The following is a 7,714-nucleotide window of genomic DNA, read 5'->3' as shown; positions in this document are numbered from 1 at the left end:
ACCCGTGGTGGTTGCTGTGGTGTGACCGGGGAGTCTCTCTTCCCTTCTTTCTTCTCATTCTGTCTCCGCTTCTGAGAGACCACAGAGCTGACACACCGCTTCTGAGTATGTGCAGAACAGGCTAACCATGGCGAAGAGTTTCTTCCTGAGATCTGGATTAGCTGCCATTTAGCCATTGTCCAGCCTTGAGCAACGTTTCTCTGTGAGTATAAAAGTGCTTGCAAATGAGACATTGATCACTCCATGTGATATATTGTCACCGTATTGTCATAATTGCCACCAGCATCATCATTTTGAGACATGTCCCATGTAGCCTGGAACGGCCTGCAGGTCTCTATGTAGCCAAACTGGCCTTAAACTTTGGATCCTCCTGACTCACCTACTGAGTGCTGGGATTGCAGCAGTGTGCCGCCCGCCACTCCTGGTCTGTGTGGAGCTGGGGATTGAAGGCAAGGTTCACACTTGCCAGGCAAACACTTAATGCACGGAGCCTCATCTCGGGGCTTATGCAACATGCTATTATTTTTGTCCTCTGGCATCTGACTTGTGGTTCACGTGTAATATCTTAACTTCTCCTTCCTCAAAGAGTCAAGTCATCCTGGTGCCTTGTTCAAGCTGGTCTTTTCCTGTCTCTACAAAGGTCTCCAGCACTTCCCCATTGTGAGCAGTCTCTCTGAGAGAGCTTTGTCCCAGAATAACTTAGCTATCATCTCTGATGTGTCTACACTTTATGAAGTCCCTGTTTTATGTGTGTAGAATGAATATCTATGTATATGTATGTATGTGCGCACGTATACACACACATATATATATACATACACACATACATATATAAACACACACACAAACACACACACACACACACACACACACACACACACGTCTCAGGGCTTCTATTGCTGTAATAAAACCATGAAGAACAGCAACCTGGGGAGACAGGGTTTGTTTTAGCTTTCAGTTCCACATTACAGTCCATCCCTAAGCAAAGTCAAGACAGGATCTCACACAAGGCAGGAGCTGGTGTGGAGGCCATGGTGGGTGCTGCTTACTGGCTTGCTCCTTGTAGCTTGTTCAGCCTGCTTTCTTATATGTTCTAGGATGACCGGTCTGGGGTGGCACTGCCCCTGAACCACTCACATCTATCATCATCCAAGAAGATGCACCACAGGCTTGCCTCCAGGTCAGGGACGTTTTCTCAGTTGAGGTTTCCTCCTACAAAATTACTCTCAAGTTGATATAAAATTAGCCCCCCGTGTTTACATTAAAGAACATGTTTAATATAATACATACACACATTTTATGTAAACATAAACAGTTATATGCAGATATATAATGAAATATGATCATATCTACTCTAACTGTTTTCATATTCTCCAACTATTCCCACTTCCACTTTTTCTTTTTAACACCGTTAGCACTGTACGTGCGTGCATGGGTGTGGGGCCATCTTCTAGGGCATGGGAAAACAACTGTCACCCGCACCCTCAACAGACATATGTATATCTCCTGTCAGTAACTCCTCAGCAAGGACTGCAGACCATCTACCCCCTGTCCTGGCTAGCTAAAGTTATCCAAGAGGCGCAAGTGAACAAATATTCCCCTAAGATCTGGCTGTAGGCAAGCCTGTGGGGAATCTTCTTAGTGATTGATGTGGGAGAGCCCAGACCATTTGGATGGGGACACTCCTAGCCTGGTGGTCCTGGGTTCTATAAGAAAACAGACTGAGCAAGCCATGAGGAGCAAGCTGTCAAGCAGCACACTCTATGGGCTCCTCATCAGCTCCTGCCTCCGGGTTCCTGCCCGGTGTGAGTTTTTACCTTAGCTTCTTTAACGACCGTGGTTCGGGATAGTTCAGCCAGACAAACCTTCCCTCCTTAAGTCCCCTGGGTCACAGTGTTTCATTGCTGCAATAGAAACTGTATCCATGACACCCACCTGTGCTGGGATTGTGGCTGTCTTGCTCTTACACAGGTCCTGTAACAGGTAACTGCAGCTGCTATGAGTTCATGAGTCTGACAGCCGTGTCAGGTCTAGATGACAGCATTTTACAGTTCTCCTCCTCCACCTCCAGCTCGTGCGGTCTTTCTAGCTTCTCTTTTGAGATGTTCCCCGAACCCTGGTGTGTGTAGGGGGTGGGGGTCTAAGGATCTCATTTAAGGCTAAACACCCAGTTGATTATTCTCAGTACTTGGAGCCGTTCTGCATTTCTCCATTGAGTGCTGCAAAAAGAAGTTTCTCTGACCAAGGTGGAGAGCATTATTGCGTGTATGGCTATAAACATAAATATTCAGAAGGTGATCTTACAATATGAACATTTAGTAAAATAACAATACTAGGCTCCACTCTAGCCCTGGACCTCTGGCCAGCATTACAGTAACAGACATGGGATTCCACTCTGTGAAACAGGCCTTAAGTGCACTCACGGAGTAGTTCGCTCCCCCATCAGAGGCTTGCTGTTATCGCAGCGGTGAGCACGTCTTGCTTGGCAGGTTGCTACAGCAGCATGCTGGGTCCAGCACCATGCTTTCTTCATATGTGCGTGCATGTGTGTGTGTGTGCATGCCTGTGCATGCGTATGTGTGTGTTATTTATGTTCCAGAATTATGTAAAATGGAATGGAGGAAACAAAGAACAGAAGCCCCCATTTCTTTCCCAGATTACCTAAGTATGTGTGGTCATGAATGTGAAACAGACCTCCTAAGCCCCTCCAACATGGACAAGAGATGCTTGCCGCCTTCTTTCCTCATTGATGAGTGGGAAACGATGCCATTTCCCCATGGAGCCCATGTGCTTCCTTTCCTAACCAACCAGGTCTATGAGTTTGGGGTATCATTGAAGGGGGAGCTATATGTGTTCTCTGTGCAGAAGGACTCATCCCTCCATTTCAGCGACACCTAGTTACAAACCCTTGCATCACACAGCATTAGCCAGTGACTCAGGGTGTGGCTGCCAAGCATGGCTGGCAAAGATAAGGCTGTTTTTGGTGCATAGATCTTACTTCAGAGCAAAGCCCTGGCCCTTTTGGCTGCTCCTGTCCCGTCTGTGGAGGAGGGACATCTATCTACAGGAGGCGTGTGCAAGCTTGAGTCAGCTCTGCTCAGTCTGGGCCTGTGTGCCAGGTTTCTATTATTGTAAAGCGTGGAAATTCACCCCCAAGGAATGCTGTAATATTTTAATAAAACAATTTTGTGTAGCTTTGGACTGGTTCTGTGGCCATAATTAACAGAGCCAGCAGAAGTAACTTGGTGAGGGAATGTTTATTTGGTTTATAGGATACACCCCATCATCGGGGGATTCCCAAGGCAGAGGCTCGAGGCAGGGGTGAAGCTGGAGTCAGGAACATGGCATAAGCCATGGTGGAGCTTACTGGCTTGCTCAGTTTGGTTTCTTACACAACCCAGGACCACCAGCCCAGGGGTGGTCAGTTATCACTCACTTGACCCTCCCATATCAGTTATCGATTAAGGTTTTAGAAATGTTCCTATAGACTTGTCTGCAGACCAATAATGATGCAAACAATTCCTCAGTTGAGGTTCCCTCTTCTCAATGGTTGTCTTGTGTCATGTAGACAAAAGCTACTGCGATATTAGTTAGATTTTCCACGGGCAGATGTTATGACCGCTATAGCCAGAAGGTGGCGCCATTTCTCAAGGAAAAGAGTGGAAGCCAGAAAACCTGCCTGTGTCTGCAACAGGTGATGGTGGAGCGAGACACGGAGATTAAAAGGCACAAATGAAACACGCTTGCACAAAGTCACACGACAGGTTCCCAACAGAGGCAAAGCTAGACACAGGAGTCCTGGTGCATACATTTTCTGCACACATAAAATTTCCCTACCGTGACAGTTTATTCTGATCCTAAATTCTCTCTGTCTCTCTGTCTCTCTGTCTGTCTCTGTCTCTCTCTCTCTCTGCTCTCTCTCTGTCTGTCTCTGTCTCTGTCTCTGTCTCTGTCTCTGTCTCTGTCTCTCTCTCTCTCTCTCTCTCACACACACACCAACCAAACAACTTGGAAACAGAGTGGATCATCTGACACACTGGTGATATTTCAAAATAATTAAGTTGTTGAACTTCTTGCCTCTAAGTCTCAATTACAAGCCAGGTTCAAGCCACAATTATTAGAATTTTAATATATTTGTGATTAAACGGGTAATCTATATATTTTCACACATTTGAACAAGGGAAAAGGCACCACTATAGATGATATGAAACACTATATTGTTGTCCTTAAAGTGTAGGTCAAGTCAAAATAGTTAAAATCTCTGTGTAACTACTCACACATGAGGTAGCATGCGGGCTTTGGAAGGGGCTCCCAGGTGGCGGGCCTGGTGATAGAAATGGCCCTAAGGCCCTGAGACCTCTGCTCTTCACACAGTGAACCCCACTAGGAACGGGCAGTACATCGCCACAGATATGAGCAGAATCTGAGCTCTCCCTCTTTTATGGAGTTTTTACTCTCATGTACTTGTTAGGTTTTGGTCAGCTTGACACCAGCTGGAGTCAACTGGGAAGAGGGCACCTCAGACAACGCCTCTGCCACATGGACCTGTGGATGAGTCTGTGGGGTATTTTTTAACTAGTGATCGATGTGGGAGGGCGCAGCTCACTGTGGGTGCTGTAGCCCTATGCAGGCGGTCCTGGGTTCTATAGGAAAGCAGGCTAAGAAAGCAAGCCAGCAAGCAGCACCCTCCATGGCCTCTGCATCAGCTCCCGCTTCAGATTCCTGCCTCCAGTTCTGGCCCTAGCTCCCCTCAGCAACTATAGCTTTAACGCACTACATGTGACTGAGATCGCCATGTAGGTGAGTCTACCATCTTCCCTTCTGCTCTCAAACGCCCGCAATGGCACACTACAAACACCAGTGGTACCCAAAGCAAGAGGTGACTGCAAACAAGGTGCCCCAATGGGAGGCTGTTTCAGCTGGCTTTAGGGATCCAGTGTCCTCCTTGACGTCTGGGGACCTCCTTCTGTGGCACTGGTGGCAGTGAAGGTCACCAGCCTGTTGTAACGGCTGTAGTCCCTGCAGCAAAAGTGTGGCCCACTTTTTTTTTTGGTAAGAAAATAACTTCTGCAGAAAAAAAAAATTACGAGTCAACACTGTGTTCATAGCTTCAGACAGTTCTTCTCTGGCCTGGGGTGTGCCTCACAGCTGTAATCCCAGCACTCGAGACGCCTTGTCAGAGGGGCACCCTGACTTCCATGCTAACCTAGGCTATGCAGCGAGCTCCAGGGCATCCTGATTTACAGAGAGATCTTGCCCAAAACACAAAACTAATCAATAACAACACCCTACCACACCCCTAAGCAAACAACACACACATACAAACCACCACACCCCATTTTAGTTTTGAAACCGTTTATTTTTCATTATTTAAATTTTTTTCCTCTTTATCAAAGAATAATTGGCAAAAATGACATATCCTTCAGGTATAGCAATGTGCACGTGCACATAGCAAATCCATCCAATTCACAAAGACATCACCCCACGAGTTACCATCTTATCTTTTATGTAAAATTTTTTTTTGGGGGGGATGGGGCTTTCTTGAGATACACTTTCTCAGCAAACTTCAAGACAGAACACACTCTTGTTACCTGGAGTCACCGTGCTGTTGATGGAACAGTTTCAAATACATCCATCCTAAAACATCCCGGCCACCGACAACTTTATTCCCAGGCAACTAGCCACGCACTTTATCTTTGTTCCTTGGGACTAATTTTCTGTAAAAAGCAAGACAGACTTTTGGAGGACACATTAAGTCGCTACATAAATTCAGTTGTGGCTCAGACAGAGGCTTTGGGGCTGCCTTTCCGCTCTGCTCTGGTTCAATAGAAGTACGTTTGCACAATGAGTGGGGTCAACATTTTAAAGACTATTTTGAAAATCTGGGCAATAAAACAAATTACTGTGTAAGTTGTACTTGCATTTCTTAATCCTACATATGCTCTTGTTCATTAGTTATTATTCATATTTATCTTACAGATGCACTGCCTTAGAAACCATAAATAATAAAGTAAATTGCTTAGCTTTGGGCAGTGTCAGTATCTTAGCCAGTGAGGTTTATCTGAGGTGCGATAATTGCTAATTGAAAACTTTTCCCAGTAAGGTAAAATGCTCAACAATGATACTAGTAAGAAATCATATTAAGAATTCCTCCTTTCAAAGTACTAACTAGCAAGAAGCCGAAGCAGCTGTATTGAGTATCTCCCTAGGCGACGTGAAGAAGAACTTGAAAGAGCTGCGCAGGAAAGTGAATTCTTTAAGCATAAAATATAAAGGTGAATGCTAATGGGGACATTATGTTTTGTTTGCTTACTGAGTTTCCCCTTTAAGATACAAGGGGAATTATGTGTGTGATTTACATGTGAGGGATAGAAGCCTGCCATTTTTTTTTAGCAGCTGTATTAAAAAAAAAAAAAAACCTGGTTGCAGTTCTTGTAGCCAAACCTAACTGTGCGCTCCATAGCAGATTTTTGGCATGGAGATAAGCCAGAGAAAGTACAAGTTAGAGGCTGCAAAACACAGGGCTGGTTCCTGTCCACCTTACAGCTTTTCTTCTTCTTATACATCTTTAAAAACAGACCACTTTTTTTGGGGGGGGGGTTGGTTTGGGTTTTAAAATTATCACGAGGGAGGGGAAACCAGAGCAGAGAGGAAGGGAACAGAGCTTTCGAAAGGACCTGACCATGACGCCAAAGCCCCTCACAAAGAACTTCGGGGCGTGCAGGAAACAGAATTGAAATTGTCTCAAGCAGTTTTTAATCATGCCAGGGAATCAACCCGGGATTCCCTGGAAGCTTCATCAGCAGAAATGCACATTTGTGTGTGTCTGTGTGTGTGTGTGTGTGTTTGTGTGTGTGTGTGTGACTTTAAAACACCCTTCCTAGAGACTTAAACCTGGGTGGGGTTAGCATTTCTCTTTCAGCTGTGACTGATCTCAGCATACGTTTGGAATTTTTGTCTCCAACATGGGTGAACTTTGCGGCCCACGTCAGCACACTTCCCTCTCTGGTTTGAGTCCAAATGAAAGCAGTTAAGCTTGAAACCATCTCAGAAGGCAGAATGGAGCTGACAGCTGAAATTGGTCCATGAGATTGCTTAAGTCCCAAACCAGCTTGAAAACCAACGTCTCCCCTCCCCACACCCCCCCCCCCCCATCGCTTTTCTACCATCCCCGAAAACCATGGGAACGTAAGACACCAGGTAACAAATACACTCAGGCGCCACGTTCAGTTTCCAGGGCGGGGACTGGAGCCAGCCCGAAAACAATAAGAACAAAAATAGCTGTGCGCTGCGGCAGGGCGCGCAACCATATTGTACTCAACGGGAGGTTATTAATTTCACAGTTTTCATAGATAAGTTTAAACATAGGAACATGTCACAAATAAGCCCCGATCTCAGGGAGGCTACCCCCAGCTGGGATTTCACAGTCTGCAGTTTTTAAATTCAGCTGAGTCCCCAAGGGCCAATCAATATTGGTGACAATTATTCTTAGCACAGGGCCCAAATGCAGTGGGTGTGTTTTTGTCCCTGGTATCAAGGTGGGATTGTGTGATAGAGAAATAAGCAAATTCCCCAGGGGCTGTCGGTGGCTCCCGACAGCTGCGGCTGAGTCCGCTGTGGGTCTCTCTGGCCTGTTTCTCCAGAATAGGCCCATAATGACCCCATTATTTTAACCCTTAAACATGAGCAACGTTTGATAGCTAGCTAGCAAAAG

At 45.8% G+C, this 7,714-nt stretch overlaps 1 pseudogene; it reads left to right on the top strand.

Moving 5' to 3' along the window:
- The first annotated feature begins 6,021 nt into the window (after positions 1-6,021).
- On the top strand, positions 6,022-6,103 carry LOC115029670 (U4 spliceosomal RNA; annotated as a pseudogene).
- Positions 6,104-7,714: the final 1,611 nt, after the last annotated feature.

This window comes from Mus caroli, unplaced genomic scaffold (genome assembly GCF_978045245.1).
Source record: "Mus caroli unplaced genomic scaffold, Mus_caroli_1 scaffold_17, whole genome shotgun sequence".
NCBI lineage: Eukaryota > Metazoa > Chordata > Mammalia > Rodentia > Muridae > Mus > Mus caroli.
This window is presented reverse-complemented; position numbering and strand designations above follow the sequence as displayed.